The 18,468-nt window shown below is 50.4% G+C and overlaps 1 protein-coding gene and 1 pseudogene across 3 annotated transcripts in view; both read right to left on the reverse strand.

Annotated features, from left to right (window-relative positions):
• Positions 1 to 18,468, reverse strand: part of LOC308186982 (olfactory receptor 14C36-like) — a 267,280-nt gene that overhangs the window by 36,600 nt on the left and 212,212 nt on the right. The gene's annotated exons all lie outside the window — the stretch shown is intronic.
• LOC308186989 (olfactory receptor 14J1-like) overlaps positions 1,802 to 18,468 on the reverse strand; it is a 211,239-nt pseudogene continuing 194,572 nt past the window's right edge. The window contains exon 2 of the transcript XR_013956165.1: positions 1,802 to 9,368. The product of XR_013956165.1 is annotated as an olfactory receptor 14J1-like (transcript). The remainder of the gene's footprint in view (positions 9,369 to 18,468) is intronic.

The following is an 18,468-nucleotide window of genomic DNA, read 5'->3' on the forward strand; positions in this document are numbered from 1 at the left end:
TCTTATGCGTGACCTCAAAGTATGCACTGAAGCCAAAACTCAGCCCGTAGCCTCTTTCCCTTACCCTTACTCTATTGCTTTCCTTGATCCCTCCCATTAAACCTCGCTTGAAGTTGCTCTATTTAACCCTAGACTTCAAGGGTTAAACAACAAACAAACAAACAAAAGAAATAACCAAAACCCTAAACCACAAAGCCTGCCCATCCCCTAATCACAGACCTGACACCCCAAGCAGAACACCAAACCCTCTCACTAAATATTTGCTTAAGCTCTCACCCAGAAAGGTTCGCCATAGTCCCTAATGCCATACATGAACAACTGACATCCAAACCCTGTCCTCCTGTACATTAACCTCCTCAGCTTCAGCCCCTCTCCTAAAACTTAATTTAAGGTGCTTGGCCCCTTGCGTCAGGGCAGAAATTGTGAGACTTCTCTGCATACACATGGCATTCAGAGATGAGTGTGAGAGGCCATGGATCTGATCAGCTTGTGGGCCACAAGGAGGAGATGGGTGGGAATGCTCTGACGAGCTCAGCTCTGCCTCAGGATCTCCTGCCCCAGCAGGAGGAATGGGACTGGGGCAGTGACTGGGAGGTCACTTCTGTCTCTGCAGCTGATAGGGCAGCAGCAGGAACGTGTCACGCAAAGGGACTGTGAGGTCCCTTGTGTCTGGAGGTGGCAGGTCAGCCTTGACTTCTCCCTGGGATCTGCACTTTGCGGCTGACATCTGCCAGTGGCCCTGCTAGGCCAGCAGAAGGCCCATGCTTGGCATGCTACCTGTGGGATCCCCTCTGCCTCCATCCCCAGGAGGACCCAGACACAAAGAAGGCCCGCACAGGGGTTGTCCTGTCCCTTCTGCTTGAGTCCAGGACTGGACAGCAGGAGGCACAAGGCTTGGCTGTGTCTAGCCAAGAAGCTGCAAGGCCAGCAGCAGGCCCAGGCCTTGGGAGATGCTGCTGAGATGACTTCTGTCTGGTTGGCTGACAGGCTGCAAGGAGCCTGATGGGTTGGGATGCCTGCTTCAGGAGTGGTTTCCACCCTGATGGAGCTTTTCTTGGTGGTAGGAAAGAGCAGGAGAGAAAAAACTGCCACAAAGTGCACCTTGGAAGGTTGGCACTGGCCATGAAGAGGAAGAACTGTCCCTCAAAGGGTCTTGCAGTGGTGACAGAGGTCACCTAATGAGAGTCTATGATCAGACCCGGGCATTGTGCTTCAAGGAACAGCTGATGAGAGTTGACGAGACATGGGTGAGATGATGGAAAGTCCTGGATGAGAGCAAGGTGTTGGACAGAGATGGGTGTCTGCAGACTTCAAGGAAATAGGGCAAAGTGTGGGACAGCATAGGAAAGCCTGCAGAGGAGAAGGCAGAGGGTGCTGGCAAGAATGGAAGGCCCCAACAGCCCTGAAGTTTTTGTCCCTCTGGCTAGAGCTTCTGAGGAGACGAGATAGAGTCATTGCAATGGAGCCTCACTGCTTCCTTGATACCCTGTGCAGGGGTGGGGAGGTGTCCTAATGAAGTTCTTCTCGTGGCATCACACTGCCCACCACATCATACAGACCCCAAGAAGAGCCCTGAGCCAGACGGGGGGGTGCAGGATCTCCCCTCCCAGTGGCTGGGGTCAGGCCTTGGCCCTTCTGCTTCACCCAAACCAACCAAGACTTTTCTCAGCACAGCGCTTTGCCTGTCTGCAATCATGGCCTCCAATTATGTGCCCTAACAAGTCCCTGGGGAGGCTTTGTTAGGAACAGCCCTCAGTGGGGTCCATTAATACTCCAAGTCACTTCAACTTTTCCTTCTGACTTTACTTTCTCAAGCAGTTGCATCATTCTCCTCTCAGTACCTGAGCTTCATAGACCGAGCACCAAAATACACCATGGAACTCATTAAAATGCTGAATGTCCTTTGCAGACATATCTCTCCCATAATTTTCTTCAAGTCTTCAAGACTTGTGCAGCTAATTGGAGAGCTTTCATGGTGTAGTTAAGGAGGAAGATTTCAAAGGGCATCTAAAAGAAATCTTTCCTCATTTTAAAGGCTGAATTTTGTTGCATTTCAGTTTGGAGCATCATTTTCCTAAAGATACTGGTCTAGGGTTACTCCTTTGAAGCCCTGCTTAGGTAGGAAGAGCAGGGTTTTTCCTATTTAAAAGCAAACAACAGAAAACCATGCTGCAATTTAAAGAAAAAAAAAAAAAGTTCAAGTTCCTCATTTTGTCGCCTCTAATGATGTTATCCTTCCCATAAGAATGACTGTACAGGATATATTTTACACTGTTTAATAGTAAATTTAAAATCATAGTGTTAATATTAATCCATATCATGGTAATTCAATGAGAAACGATGAGTTTCTTGCTAAGGAAACCATTAGACAGACTGCTGAGAGATGGGCGAGCTGGAACTCATTGAGACTCAAAGCAGCAACTGGGTTGGTGAGAGCGGTCTGAATGATCAAAGAGTAAGGGGAGGGCAAACCAGGAGAACCATGGGAAGCGCATGGGGCAAGACAGGCAGCTGGAAAGGGGATATTCAGCATGTTCTGTGTAATCAAGATGGGTTTTTTGCCTGGAAGATGAGGGAGCACACCATGATAGACAAAGCAATGACAATGCAAGTACAGGTGAACACCAGTATTCCTTCTCCTGCGATTAATATAGAAAATGGAAATTCACATTTCTTCATGATAGAAATTACACTTCACGTGAGACATTTAAAGGAAGGGATTGAATCATTTGAGCTGATGAGTAGGTGCTTTATTAGTTAAGTACTAAAAAAATTACTGGGTATTCAGGCAGGACATTGCTGTCTGACCATAAGCAACCAGGGAAAACTTCCTGTGGCCCCGTTGTGTTTAAGGCACTTCCCTGGACCGGCAGATGTCAGAAAAGACCTGCAGGAGACCGGAGCCCTTTGGGAAAATCAGGTGGAGCCAGGTGGAGTTCCCAGGGCACCTCCACTGTCAGCAGTGGTCTTTGTCCCTGTAACTGCAGCCCAGCCCAGCACAGGAAACCCCTTCAAAGACAAATCCCTTCTCCAGTGGGTTCCTGGGATTGACCTAGATTTGAAATGGCCTTTGGAAATCTGAGATACTTTCCCTTATTCCTACGAGACACTTGAACATGCATTTACCTTCCTGGGTCATCTTTACAAAATCAAGATGAAAAACTCAAGTATAGCATGCTTCAAATGGCTGAGGCAGGACCCATCAGCTTGCCCCACTTTTGAAATGGTCCCCGTCCAACTAGGGTTTTGAAAGTGAAAAATGTGACATGACCCGTCAGGTCAATGCACAGAGTAAGGGAAAGTCACACATATTGTGCTGGAGTGTCAGAAGGCAAAAAGCACTGCACTGTGCCTCAGAGTAATCAAGGAGACCTAATCCAGTTCATCTGTGAGATAAAGCAGAGTGAAGGACGTTGAGTGGTGTCCTAACATGAAGAAGGATGTACATCACTGCTGAAGGAACTGTTTTTTTGTGCCATCCCCAATGCAAATTACACAAGAACTACATCCAATAAAGGTAATCTATCCCACCCTGGCCCTGTCACACCACTGGGCAGTGGAGGGACCTTTTCAAGTTTCAGCCTCTTTTTCAGAGAGGCTTTGCCCTCTCCTTGAACACCACGGGGCACAGCCTGGCCCTGGATGCTCCACAACCGCCGTGCAGGTCGTGGCAGGCTGCGGTGAGGGGACGAATGCCCTGGGCCCCCTTCGTGCTCTGCCCAGGCCAGCAAGGGCCCCGAGCGGCCTCGTGTCCCCTGCCCCTGCAGCTCTGGGCTCCCTTCCCCAGCCCTGGCTCTGCAGCACCAAGCCCTGCTGGGAGCCCTCCCCTGCATGCTGCCACCGCTCCCTGACGCTGCTGGTGCCCTCTGCCGGGCACTGCCCAGCCCAGCCCAGACCCTGCCCACCTCTCCCCACCTCCCGGACCTTGCCTGGTCACCCAGTCTTGGCCCTTTCCTACTGTTCACTGAAGGCCTCTGAGACCTTTGTGCTGTGGCCTCGCTGTGTGTCCTGGCATTGCAGAGCTCCCATCAGCCCGTGCATCCTTTGGCTTAGCTTTACTGTGAAGACCCACTCGCTGCCCACCCAACACAAGGCACACACAAGGCACACACAAGGCATCCCAGGAAAACCCTTAGGGTATCCTGGTGGCTCCCGATACCTCCCTGATACCACCAGCCCCGTCGTGTTTCAAACCCAGGAAGCTGCTTCTTGACCAGTCAGGGCCTCCAGGGGCACTGGGCATCCACCAGTGACGACTCAGTCCAGCCCTGACTCCCTCACCCAGCACCCTGTGCCCCCATGCCCCTGTGTCCAGGTGGCACCCAAGCACATGAGTGAGGCCTTGAGCCTGGCACTCCCTGGGCGCCTTCTGCACTCCAGTTTGGGAAGAAGAGCCCTGAGCACTGAGCAACTTCACTTTTATTAACAAGATGCCACAATGGAGGCCAGATGTCATTTAGGAATAAACACATTCAGAGAAAGCCTCTGGGTCACACAGAGGGTTGGTCATTTGGAAAAGAGGAATGAAAGCAAATATTTATCTGCAAACAGAATTTTAAAGAATACGTACCTAAAGGTCAAGAATTGCCTGAGATTAACTTGAATAAAACTAGAAAAGGGAGATAGCCAATTCATTGCTAAGTAAATATTACCACTAGAATCATTTTCTTCAGTGTGGCTTTCATGTCCTGGTTCCTCCTGCTGTAGATAAGAGGGTTCACTGCTGGAGGTACTGCCAAGTACAGAAATGAAACCACCAGGTCCAGGGACGGGGAAGAGATGGAGGGGGGCTTCAGGTAGCAAAACATGGCAGTGGTGACAAACAGGGAGCACTTTTTATTTTTATTTTTATTTTTATTTTTATTTTTATTTTTATTTTTATTTTTATATTTTTATTTTTATTTTTATTTTTATTTTTATTTTTATTTTTATTTTTATTTATCTTTAACTTTATCTTTATCTTTATCTTTATCTTTATCTTTATTTATTGTTTTTATTATTTTTATATTTTTATTTTTTATTTTTTAAAATTTTATTCTTTTTTGTTGTTTTTTGTTTGTTTTCTTATGAGACTGACTTTACCTCAACTTATGAGTTCTTGGACTTTTTCTGTTTTCGATTCACATGGTGGCAGTGAGCTAACGGCTCTGTGGTTTTCCCTGCCTGCCAGGTGCAACCAACAGCAGATGAGTCCTTTCCGAGCCTTCAGTCCCTACAAGACCGTGCTGTGACCCTGTTTTCAGCACACTGAGCTAATGGAGAAACACAAAAGACAAATATCCTCTTTGTTGTCTATTCCTTGGAAATGTTCTTGACCACATTTTATTAAGAAGACATCAGCCTTCAGGCAGAGCCCTGAGGAGATTCTTTACGAGTACTGAAATGTTTCTCTGGAGGCCGGCTGTGCCACTGCCGTGCCCACTGCCTGTCCCTGCCTGCAGTCCCAGCACAGCCCCACAGCAGCACTGGCACCAAGCTACAGGAGCAGCCGGGCCTGACCCCACCAGCAGGGCTCAGCACCAGAGGGGGGCAGTGGCAAGAGAGCAGCTCGGCATGCCCCAAGCGCTGGTGCTCCCTGGCCGTGCTGCTGGGATGGGACTCTTTTCCTCTGCAGCCCTGCACATGGCACTGCCCCTGCAGAGCCAGAGCAGCTCTCACAGGAAGGACGTCACACAAGCAAGGCAGTGCAGGCTCCTTTCTTTTATTTAAATTCGTAGACAGCCGGGCTCCTCATATACAGAATCTCTGAGCTATACTCAACAAGACACATACAGACAGAAATAGAAAAGGGAAAAATAACGACGTTTTATTGGGCAACATGAGCCAAACTATAACTAAGAAAATCCTGTAACACTAATTAACAACAACAACCAAAAAAAAATTACAGATGATTCATTGTTTCTGTAATAATTGACATAATGTGTTACATGCAACATGAGAGGGGCAACGCACTGATCATTACACACACCTAGTCATCAGTTTCACCAGGGCATGCTTGAGCTCCTGGTTCCTCATGCTGTAGATGAGGGGGTTCACTGCTGGAGGCACCACTGAGTACAGAACTGCCACCAGTGGGTCCAGGGATGGGGAGGAGATGCAGGGGGGCTTCAGGTAGGCAAACATGGCAGTGCTGACAAACAGGGAGACCACAGCCAGGTGAGAGAGGCACATTGAAAAGAGTTTGTGCCGGCCCTGCTCAGAGGGCATCCTCAGCACTGCCCTGAAGATCTGCACATAGGACAGATCAATGTAAATAAAACAAAGAAACACTAAGGAAAGAGTAAAGACAAGTGCCCCAACTTCCCTGAGGTAGGCATCCGAGCAGGAGAGCTTGAGGATCTGGGGGATTTCACAGAAGAACTGGTTCACAGCATTGCCTTGGCAGAGGGGCAGGGAAAATGTAGTGGCCGTGTGCAGGACAGCATTGAGAAAGCCACTGCCCCAGGCAGCTGCTGCCATCTGGGCACAAGCTCTGCTGCCCACGAGGCTCCCGTAGTGCAGGGGCTTGCAGATGGCAACGTAGCGGTCGTAGGACATGATGATGAGAACATAAAATTCTGCTCCAAACAAGAAGACAAACAAAAGACCTGTGCAGCACAGCCTTGATAGGAGATGGCCCTGGTGTCCCAGAGGGCATTGGCCATGGCTTTGGGCAGAGTGGTGGAGATGCAGCCCAGGTCGAGGAGGGCGAGGTTGAGGAGGAAGAAGTACATGGGGGTGTGGAGGCGGTGGTCGCAGGCTACGGCGGTGAGGATGAGGCCGTTGCCCAGGAGGGCAGCCAGGTAGATGCCCAGGAAGAGCCCGAAGTGCAGGAGCTGCAGCTCCCGCGTGTCTGCGAATGGCAGCAGGAGGAACTCAGTGATGGAGCTGCTGTTGGGCATTTGCTAACTCTGGACTCAGCTGTCTGTTGGAGAGGATAAGGCAGAAAAAAGTTAGAACAGACTTCTCAGAGGAAAACCTGTTGCAATCTTACAGCACCCCTAGCAAGAGCCTCTCTCTTTGCAGGAGAACCTTTCTGCATCTCCCCTGCTTGAGCTGCGGCTCGTGCTGGCTGAGGGCGGCCCTGGGAGCAGGGGATGCTGTGGGCTCCAGAGGAGTCCTTCCTGCTGTGCAGCAGGAGGGAAGCAGGAACATGGGGGAAACTCTGAAGACTGAGCAGAGGAACTCCGCCCACCAGCCTGTTCGCAGCTGCCCTGTGTCACCCCTCTGAGAGCTGCCGCAAGCTGCTGCTATGCACCCACCTCTTCTTTCCTCCTGCCCGTGCTCACAGACCCCATCCCATGCGGCTGTGCTCAGCGCGTCCCTGCAGCACTCTGCCATCAACAGGGCCCTGCCAAGGGGCACCTCCATGGCTGCAGGAGCTCAGGGGCAGCTGGCAGAGAGCCCGGCCTGGCCAGGCAGGGCAGGGTGTTCTGGGCTGACCGGGGGCACCTGGCTTAGGGCACTCCGAGGGGCTTCTGCCAGACTTCCTCACCTCGCAGTGCCATCCAGCAGGACTCCCAAAGCCTACTGCATTGCCCACTGCCCTCCCAGAAGCAAGACCCAGCAGGAGACCCTTCCAGGACGTGCAGCTGCATGGCCCTGCAGCCAGAGACGTACCTTGTCAAGGGCTGTGCAGATTTCTCCTGCAGGCAGCTCTCAGCATCCTCCCACTGCCAACTGCCTCCAAGCCCTCTCTCCTTCTCTCCTCTCCCCGTGCCACCTGCGGTCAGAGCCCCCAGCCCTGCTGCGCTGTGCACAGGAGCTGCTCCTGGGCAGAGCTGTCTCTCTGCAGCGCTGCCTGCTTACCACGAGCTCCCCTTGGGCCCAGGAGCCCAGCCCAGCTCAGCACCAGACGCCCAGCCCAAGGCATTGGAATCCCCCCTCGGGGAGCTCTGCTGAGGAGCCCACGAACCTCAGGCACTGAGAGACAATTGAAGCCATCTCTCAACAAGTCCAAGTCAGAGGCAAGTTTCCTGCAGTGTCCCCCTGAGGGCCAGCACTGGCACAGCCTCCCTTGGAGCTCGTTGGAGCAGAGCATTGGAGGCAGGGAGGACAAGGAGACAAAGGCAATGTGAAGGTGACCCTGATGTGTAGGAAAACTGGATGTGTTTCACCAAGCACAAGGACCAGGCCTTGAACCCCAGCCCCTGCGAAGGGAGATCCTTTCCCTTCCCACACTGCTCAGGGCTCCTCGTGGGGCAGGAGGAGATGGGGATGTGCATGGGCAAGTGCAGGAGAATGGTACGAGCCCTGCCTGGTTCATGGCTGGGGGCCAGGAGGCAATGAGGCCCTGGTGCTTTACCGATAAGCTGTCTCCTCGTAGGCCTCAGTGGCAGAGACAACAGCCAGAGCCATGGACACAAAGACCTAGGTCCTGTTGGGACTCTCAGCCTTGCCACAGCCTTTGCTCCTCTCCACACCAGAGTGTCCTAGGGACTCCTACACCTGCACATCTTTCCTTGCTGGCTCCAAGCCCTTGTCCATGTGGTGTCACACTGGATCTGAGCTGAGTCTGATAACCCACATCTTCTTGGTGGCCATGCTCCTCGTAAGGCAGCTCTGTAGGAAGCTGGCCTGGTTCCTGGTGAGCAGCACCACTGCTCGTATGGCATCCCTCGTGGTGCCCAGGCCCTCCTCCTCCTGGGCACTGCTCACTCGGCAGGGTCCCAGTCTGCCCTGATGTGTGGGGTTCCTCTTCCTCCTGTGCGGGACTGGGCTCTTCTCCTTGTAAATATCAAGGGGTTCCTGTAGGCAAAACCCTGAAATTTCTCTAGGTTCCCCTGGACTGATGCTCTTTTCTGTCAGCTGTTAACATCTGCAGGCAAACAGTTCAAACTTCCTGTGATTGTGCTATCTCTGAGAAGCAGCATCAGGAGCTGTAGGAATGTTTGCATAATACAGGAGGAACCAGCTGAATGGAATTGCAGCACAGAGTCACAGAAGGGCAGGGGATGGAGGGCTGCCAGGTTCCACCTCTTCTGTGCTTCCTTCTCATGCATGCTGTCACATTGTCTGGTGGTGTGCCCTGAACGTTATGGGGCTGTGCAGGTCAAAATTAGAAGGTCCAAAGCCCTGCTGGAGCTCAATCCATTTATTATCGTCAAAGAAAATAAACACTGTTTATATAAACACTTTAATAAAGGAGGATTAAGAAGACTCATCATCCTTTAATGGATGTGGGAGGAAACCTGGTGACAAGAGAGGAGGTAAAGGCTGAGACACTTAATGCCTTCTTTGCCCTATTCTGTAGCAGCAAGGCCAGTTGATCCCCTGGACTTTTCTTCTTCCTCATGGCCAGTGCCAACCTTCCAAGGTGAACTTTGTGGCAGTTTTTTCTCTCCTGCTCTTTCCTACTACCAAAGAAAGCTCCATCAGGGTGGAAACCACTCCTGAAGGAGGCATCCCAACCCACCAGACTCCTTGCGGCCTGTCAGCCAAGCAGACAGAAGTCACCTCAGCAGCATCTTCCAAGGCCTGGGCCTGCTGCTGGCCTTGCAGCTTCTTGGCTAGACACAGCCAAGACTTGTGCCTCTGCTGTCCAGTCCTGGCCTCAAGCAGAAGGGACAGGACAACCCCTCTGCGGGCCTTCTTTGTGTCTGGGTCCTCCTGGGGATGGAGGCAGAGGGGATCCCACAGGCAGCATGCCAAGCAGGGGCCTTCTGCTGGCCTAGCAGGGCCACTGGCAGATGGCAGCCCCAAAGTGCCCATCCCAGGGAGAAGCCAAGGCTGACCTGCCACCTCCAGACACAAGGCACCTCACAGTCCCTTTGCGTGACACGTTCCTGCTGCTGCCCTATCAGCTGCAGAGACAGAAGTGACCTCCCAGTCACTGCCACAGTCACATTCCTCCTGCTGGGGCAGGAGATCCTGAGCTAGAGCTGACCTCTCTCTAGTCCCCTGGGGACTAAATTTTACCTTTCTGGCTTCGAGATTAAGCAAAGATTTAGTGGGATTTTTTGGTGTTCTGCTTGTGGAGTCAGGTCTCTGGTTAGGGTATGGGCATGCACTATGGTTAAGGGTTTTGTTTAGGTTTGTCAGGAAGTCCTGGGTCAAATAGAACATTTTAATGTTAGTGTTAAGGGCAGTGATTAGCGTGAGCAAGAAAGTAAAGGTAAGGGAAAGGGCTATGGGCTGAGTTTTCCTAAAAGTGATACTTTGAGTTCTGCATTACAGTAGTGGATTCCTGTCAGGGTGTTGGACTAATGTTTATGTTGAGGGATTACTGTTACTGTTGAAAATACTGTAAGGGACAGAGAAGACTGTTTGAAGTCAGTGTTACAGCAGCATCAACATTACATGAACCCTCTAACCTCTACAGAGGTAAGCTTCCAAACTCCTCTTCCCTTCCTCTTACCTCCCCCAGATCTCACATCTCTCCTGGCGAGGCTACTCCTGACCTCCCCATATCAGTCATCTAACTGGGATCAGCTTTCTGATGGCTTTCATTATACCAGAGTACCTGTCTCACCTCTGTTGGCTACTCTATTCCGTAGTATTAGAGTGCTCTATACTCTATACACTCTGTTGGCTATTCTAGTCTGTTACTATGAAAGCCTCCCGAGGGAATTGTTAGGGCAGATAACTGGAGGCAATGATTACAGACAAGCAAAGGCACTGTACTGAGAAAAGTCTTGGTTTGTTTTGGTGAAGCAGAAGGGCCAAGGCCTGACCCCAGCCACTGGAGGAGAGATCCTGCAACCCCATGTCTCACTCAGGACTCTTCCTGGGGTCTGTGGGGTAGGGGACGATGCCCATAATATCATGTGAAGGACAATGGTATGACACCTCCCAGTGTTTGCACATGGTTGAAAGGAGAATATGTGGTCCCAGTGCCATGAGTATAACATGTCTCCTCATAAGCCATGGCTGCGGAGGCAAAGATGTCAGTGCTGCTGCAGCCTTCCATTCTTGTCAGAGCCCTCTGCCTTCTCCTCTCCAGGCTTTCCTGTGCTGTCCCACACCTCTCTGAAGGCTGCAGACAGCCACTTCTCTTCCCCACCTGGCTCTCACTCTGGTATTGCCAGGATTTCACTGGTGCCTCTCCACTCTCGCCAGCTGTTCCTTCAAACACAAGGGCATGGGCTGATCCAAACTCCCTTTGGGTGACCTCTGGACCCACAGCACCAGTGCCAGTGCCTCACCTCCAAGGCAAGAATTTCATCTGACTATCTACTCTAAATCTACCCTCTTCAAGTTTAAAACCATTCCCCTTGTCCTATCATAGAATCATAGAAATCATAGAAACACAAAGTTGGAAAGAATCATTTAGTCCAACCATCCTATCACTAATACTACCCACTAAGCTACTAAATCAGATATCGTAGCACCTTGTCCTGGTGCTTCTTGAACACTGCGAGGGGCGGTGACTCCACCACCTCCCTGGGCAGACCATTCCAGTGCCTGACTACTCTTTGAAAGAAAAAGTCTTTCGTGACAGCTAATCTAAACCTCCCCATGCGCAACCTGTGGCCATTTCCATGAGTACTATCGTTAGTTATCTGAGAGACGAGGCTGACCCTCGCCTCACCACAACATCTCTTCAGGAAGTTGTAGAGTGCAATAAAGTCTCCCCTGAGCCTCTTCTTCTCCACACTAAACAATCCCAGCCACTCTTCATAAGACTTGTGCTCCAGACCCCTCACCAGTTTGGTTGCCCTTCTCTGGACACACTCCAGGGCCTCGATGTCCTTCTTGTAGTGAGGGGCCCAAAACTGAACACGGTACTCGAGGTGCGGCCTCACCAGAGCAGAGTACAGGGCGACGATCACCTCCCTGCTCCTGCTGGCTGCACTTTTTCTACTATTGGCCAGGATGCTGTTGGCCTTCTTGGCCACCTGGGCACACGGCTGGCTCATGTTCAGCCGAGCATCAATCAACATTCCCAGGTGCCTTTCCTTTTCACAGTCTTCTAGCCACTCTGCCCCAAGCCTATAGCGTTGCATGGAGTTATTGCGGCCAAATTGCAGGACCCTGCACTTGGCCTTGTTGAACTTCATCCCATTCACCTCAGCCCAGCAATCCAGCCTATCCAGATCCCTCTGAAGGGCCACCTACAGATCCTTGTGCAGATCGACACTACCTCCCAACTTGGTGGCATCTGCAAACTTACTGAGGGTACACTCAATCCCCTCATCTAGGTCCTCAATAAAGACATTAAACAAGATAGGCCCCAGTACCGACACCTGGGGGACACCACTTGTAACAGGATGCCAGCTGGACTAGCCAAAAATCTTGGTTAAAATCTCTGAGGAGAGCCTTTATGGGCTTCACATGGACAATCATGGCAGTGTCATAGATAATCATAAAATCATGGGATCATAGACTCATAGAATGGTTTGGGTTGGAAGGGACCTTACAGATCGTCGTATTCCAACCACCCTGTCATGGGCAGGGACACCTCCTCCTAGACCTGGTTGCTCAAAACTCGTTCCAACCTGTCCTTGAACACTTTCAGGGATGGGACATTCACAGCTTTTCCAGGCAACCTGTTCCAGTGCCTCACCATCCTCAGAGTAAAGAATTTCTTCCATATATCTCATTTAAACCTACCCTCTTTTAGTTTAAGGTCATTACTCCTTGTCCTATCACCACACTCCCTGACAAAGACTGTCTCCCCAGCTTTCCTGCAGGTCTTCTTTAAGTACTGCAAGGTTGTTCTAAGGTTTCTCCAGTGCTTTGTCTTCTCCATGCTGAGCAGTACCAGCTCGCTCAGCGTGCCTTCACAGCAGACGTGCTCCAGCCCCTTGGCCATCTCTGTAACCCTCCTCTGGACTCGTTCGAATAATTCCATGTACTCAAACTGCTGCGTTAAGCCACGGCAGTCTTTTTGGCATGCAGAGTGGGGCACGAAGGGTTGAGATAATGACAGATCTTACCAGAGAGTGCTAAAATTAAATTGTTATAAGCATTAGACCAGTTTAGTAGTTGCTGATCACAATGTCGACGTTTTGGAGCTCAGGTCTGTTGTGCTTGCTTTCAGAAATGTATTGTATAGCACATTACTTACTACATGTGTTCCCATTGTGCTGTTTATCATTTCTGGGGCTGGTTTAAAGTTATTTTGCTATGCTGTGTAACACTGGCTTATGATTCTATAAAATGTCTGTTCGTGTGACAAATGTATCATTTGTACTGAGCATTGCCATCGCCTCCGTACCTCAGGAACCATCACTCAGAAACTTAAGAATTACACTCTTGACCTTTTTGCTTTAGGGAGCCAATCTAGGGGGAGAAAAGGGAGGTACACTTCTCCACTTATTCAGTCCCCCTTTCTCCTTCACCTCCCCCTTCTCCTCCAGGCTAATTACACTAGCTCTACAAATCTCTGAATATCCTTGGGATGCTCCTATTGTGATGTCTCCTGAATGCGTTTCAACTTTTGGTTAATGACAAAAAACTATTGAAGAATGCCCTCCAGAGACCCGCCCCAAGGCAGGAGAGTTAGGAGAGGCAGGGAGAGTGGGAGGATAAGGGCAGGCACCTAGAGCAGTGCGCACCTCCAGGGCTTTGGAACTTTCCCCCTGAGCACGTGCAGAATCCTTAAAAACTGTAGAAGTGCTTGAAAAGGAGGTGTTATCACCTTGGCAATTCCAAAGGGACACAAATCACTGGAATGTGCTGGGACTTGGTCTGTGCTTACTGAGCCTCAGTCAGTGCCACTCCAACCCCTGTGACAGGCCCTGCAGCTACTCCAACACCTCTGACATGTCCTGCAGCCGCTCCAGCCCCTGGGACAGGCCCCAGGTCTAGTCTGGGGACTAGACCAGACCCCCCAGGTCTGGTCTTGCTAGGCCACAGCACCAACCTGTGCCAGTATCCGTTGCCTCTATATGCAGGAGAAAACAATGGGTGTGAAAATCAGGCTCCTTAGAATGGAAAAGAACTACTACCCAGAAAAGAAAGGAGGAAGAAGAATGTTGATCTATGAAACCTTGACATAGACTTCCCCACGAGGGGGTACTTCAAAGATCCAAAAGGTTACAGGTGGGGTTTTGGGATAGCTGCCTTGGAGACAGAGGATATTAAAGAGTTGTCTACCTTGCCCAGTCTCTGGGAGGAGACTTCCGTTTGTGGAACTGTTGAAGGTCAAAGAAGAGCAGGTGCAGGTGGTTACCACAATGTTCTACCATTTGGGGATGGGCTGGACATCAGTAAGTAATGAGCAATTGCACTGTGCTTAGCTTGCTTTCTACATAACAACAATAATAATAACAATAACAACAAGAGTAATAATAATCATTGTCATAATCATCATCATCATCATCATAAAAGCTACTGTTATTATTATTTCTCTTCCCTTTCGGTCCGTTAAACTGCCCTTATCTCAACACATAAGCATTTGGGGGGTTGGTGTGAGCCAACTGCTGTGTGGTGCTGAGCTACTTGCCAGATTAAAGGACTACATGTTTGACAACCACACTCTAATAGCACAAATCGCACTTGTAAAATTCATCTCTCCTGTGTACAGAGAAGGGCAGTCGGTGATGACTTCAGTCTGCTTCAAGCACCACACCCCCTGAGATGGGCCTAAATTTAAACCAACTCCTGTGACAGGCCCTAGAGCCACTCCCAAACCTGCGATAGACTCTGCAGCCACTCCAACTCCTCTGAAAGGCCCTGCAGCCAGAACAACTCCTGTGATGGGCCCTGCAGCCACTCCAGCCCCTGAAATGGGCCCCATGGCTGGGCCAGAGAACCAGCCTGTGCCACTATTGGTTGCCTCTTTATGCAAGAGAAAACAATGGGTGTGGAAGTCAGTTTTTCTTTAGAAAGTGAAGAAACTCCTACCCAGTCATGAAAGGAGGGAGAAGATAAGGCAGGTTTCACCAAAGAAGGGCCACCATGGAAGCAGGAGGACAAAGAAGAAGAAATCACCTAAACATCAGAAACCACGTGATCCCTTTCCCAGGGTAAGCTATGAGATAAGGGAAAAGATTTCAGCCATCATCTTGGTGAGCACATTGTCACCTGGCTGCCCCAGTGCTGGGAGAACAGGGCCAATAGCCTGGAATTAGAGGGCAGGGAAGCCAAGCAGCTGGGATCCCCCTCTAGAGAAGGAGTGATTGACAAAGCCATTGGAAAAGGGCACAAGAAATTTAATCCTGTCAGGCGTCAAGGAAAGGTCTCCCTTCAAGAAAGATCTTGTATGTCAACCAGGAAAGTGGACCAACATGGAGAGGGGTATCCGGTACCTGAGGGAATTAGCCGTGCTGAAGGTGGTTGATAGTGACCTAGACAACAAACAGCTGGCCAAAGTTCCAGATGAAGTCGAGTGCCCATGACCCATGTGGCAGAAGTTTGTACAGAGCGCACCATCACCGTATGCCAGCTCATTGGCAGTTATGACCTGGAAAGACCAAGAGGAACCCACATGGATGAGTCGGATGTAGTCGGATGTAGCCAACTACAGCATTACAATGAAAGTCTCTCTTCTTCCCTATGGGCCTGCATCTCGTGTTGAGAGAAATTTTCTCACGAGATGCTAGAACTACAAGAGATACGTCTTCCTCCCCACCTGCATGAACCAATAGCTCAGCTATCAGGTGTAAGTATCCCTCTGCTCAAGAAAGTTGATATAGTGCGTGCATACTATGTGCCACCGTGTGGTTTTAACTGTGTGACCATGGAAAGGCCATGGGAAAACGGGATGCAAAAATCTGTCCTACCTCCACCCTAGAGGCATGGATCCATGAAGCGCAAGGAAAAGCATTCACAAAAAGCGGTTCTTCTGAGAAAATTACTGCTCCAGTTTCTAGGAGACAGTCCTCCAAACAGAGTAATGAATACTATGAGCAGGACTAGAGGGGCCCAGCCTCCATCCAGGGGGAGGAAGGGGACAATCGGGTGTATTGGACTCTGAGGAGTATTGGCCTGGCACATCAAACCCAAGAGTTAACTGTACTGGAGGCTGAAGTGAGCCTAACTGGGAAGGAGTGGCAAAAGCAACCCATTGGGACTGGCCTGGAGGCTCTGTGCAACCTTGGCATAGACTAAATCAGGAGAGGTTACTTCAAAGATCCAAACGTTTACTGGATGGACTTTGGGCATGACTCCCTTGGAGACGGAGGACATCAAACAGTTGTCTACCTTGCCCACTCTCTCACAGGACCCTTCTGCTGTGCAGGTGCTGATGGCCAATGGGCAGCAGGTGCCAATCGCTACCACAACAGCGCACCTGAGGCAGTATTGCACTCACAGAGACTCCCTGATTCCCATGCATGAGCTGGTTCATTGACTGCAGAGCCAAGGAGTGATTAGCAACACTTGCTCACCCTTTAGTAGTCCCATACGGACAGTGCAAAATTCTAATGGTGAGTGGAAGAGAACGGTGGGCTTCTGTGCCTGAATGAAGTTACACCACCACTGAGTGCTGCTGTGCTGGGCATGCTAGAACTTCATTCAGTACGAACCGCAGTCAAAGGCAGCCAAGCGCTATGCCACAATTAATACTGCTAATGCATTTTTCTCCATCCCTTTGGCAGCAGTGTGAAGGTCACACTTTGCTTTCAGTTGGAGGGGCGTCCTGTCCACCTGGAATGGACTGCGCCAGGGGTAGAAACACAGCCCTACCATTTGCCATGGGCTGATCCAGACTGCCCTGGAAGAGGGGGAAGCTCCTGAACATCTCCAGTACATTGATGTCATCATCACATGGGGCAACACAGCTCAAGAAGTATTTGAGAAAAGAAAGAAAATAGTCCTAATCCTTCTGAAAGCTTGTATTGCCCTAAACCAAAGTAAGGTCAAGGGACCTGCACATGAGATCCTAATGCAGGCTGGTCAGGTTCAGGGGGACCCCTGCTTGGGGAAAGGTTGGGCATCAGTCAGTGGGTGATGAGCAATTGCATTGTGCGTCACTTGCTTTATACATATAATAATAATAAAAATAAAAATTATTATTATTTATTAGTAGTATTGTTACTGTTATTACTATCTCTTCAATTTCTGTCCATTTAAACTATCTTTATTTCAACCCATTATCTTTTGGGGGTGGGTGTCAACTAACATCTGAGTGGAGCTGAGGTGCCTGACGGGTTAAAGCACAACATGTTTGACAACCACAGTCCAACAGCACAAATCACACGTAAAAATCAGTCTCTGAAATCAATAAAGATGAGTAGTTGGCGATAACTTTGGTCTGCTTCAGACACCACAGCCCAGCAGAGACCCTGCTGCCTTCGGGAGCTGTCAGCCCTGAGGCCTTGGGGAAACCTCGAGGGAGCCCACTGGCACAGAGCAAGCGATGCCATGGTCGGGTGCTGTGCTGCTGAGCTGGCCTGGGCTCCTGGGCCCAAGGGGAGCTCGTGGCAAGCGGGCAGCGCTGCAGAGAGACAGCTGTGCCCAGGAGCAGCTCCTGTGCACAGCGCAGCAGGGCTGGGGGCTCTGACCGCAGGTGCCACGGGGAGAGGAGAGAAGGAGAGAGGGCTTGGAGGCAGTGAGGAGCGCAGCAACAGAGGGCAGCGTGTGGCAGGACAGATCTGCAGGCCCTTGGCACCGTGAGTCTCTGGCAGCAGAACATGTAAATGGGATTTCCAAAGAGTTTTTCTGAAGCCAACACAGCTCATGGTGGGTTACATCTTAGAGGATAGATCTCTCTGTTTCTCCAATATGAGGTAGACGCTGCCATTCCTCCTGGCTTCTCCTCCTGGCCGTGCTGCTGCTGCTCTTGTTCCCAGGCTGCCTGGGGATGGGGGTTTCACCTGCCCATGGAGTGAGCCCTCGGGGTGCTTGGGGGAAGGGGAGTACGGGGACAGGGTGAGGGGTCTGGAGATGGGCACTTGGGGCCTGGATTCCTCTGCTCCCAGCAGTGTCCAGGTTCTGTAGGCACTGGAACAGCTACCGCAGGGAAGTGTTCACAGTGCTGAGGCTGTCAGAATTCAAGAAACATTTGGGCAACCCCCTGAGGTGTATGGACTGATTTTTGGGTGTTCTTGTACAGATTCAGGGGTGGGATTTGATGATCCTTGTGGAACCCTTCCAAGTCAGGATATTCTATGATTCTACAACTCTAGGAACATAGGAGGAGAACTATCCTGGAGCTCAAAGACCTGCCAACACAGGGCAGCTGAGACCAGGACTGATGGACTGACTGCCTCTCCTCTCTGAAGGGCACTCTGCTCTAACAAGGCAGGATCTGTGACTGTGAGGACCTACAGGGTTTCACTTGGAGTGCAGCAGAACGCCCAGGATTTATGCCTTAGAAACACTCTGAAAAACTGCTGCTCAGGTGTGGTGGGGCAGCTGAACAAAGAGGACAAATCAAACAAACAAATAAATAAATAAATCTCCACACGTCTGCTCTTCGATGAACTAGGAGCAAAACTGGGGAAACCTCTTCTATATCAGGAGTGAAGTGAATCTGAGACTACACCATGTTCCTACCATGTTGTTACCTTGAGCTGTAGTGCACGACTGATTCTTCCATTGCCCACGGAAGAGTACTCTTCTTGCAGAGAAACTAAGAAGCAGTTGGAAATCATTAAAGGG

The sequence above is a fragment of the Anser brachyrhynchus genome, assembly GCF_964034855.1.
Source record: "Anser brachyrhynchus genome assembly, contig: SCAFFOLD_56, whole genome shotgun sequence".
NCBI classification, from domain to species: Eukaryota; Metazoa; Chordata; class Aves; order Anseriformes; family Anatidae; genus Anser; species Anser brachyrhynchus.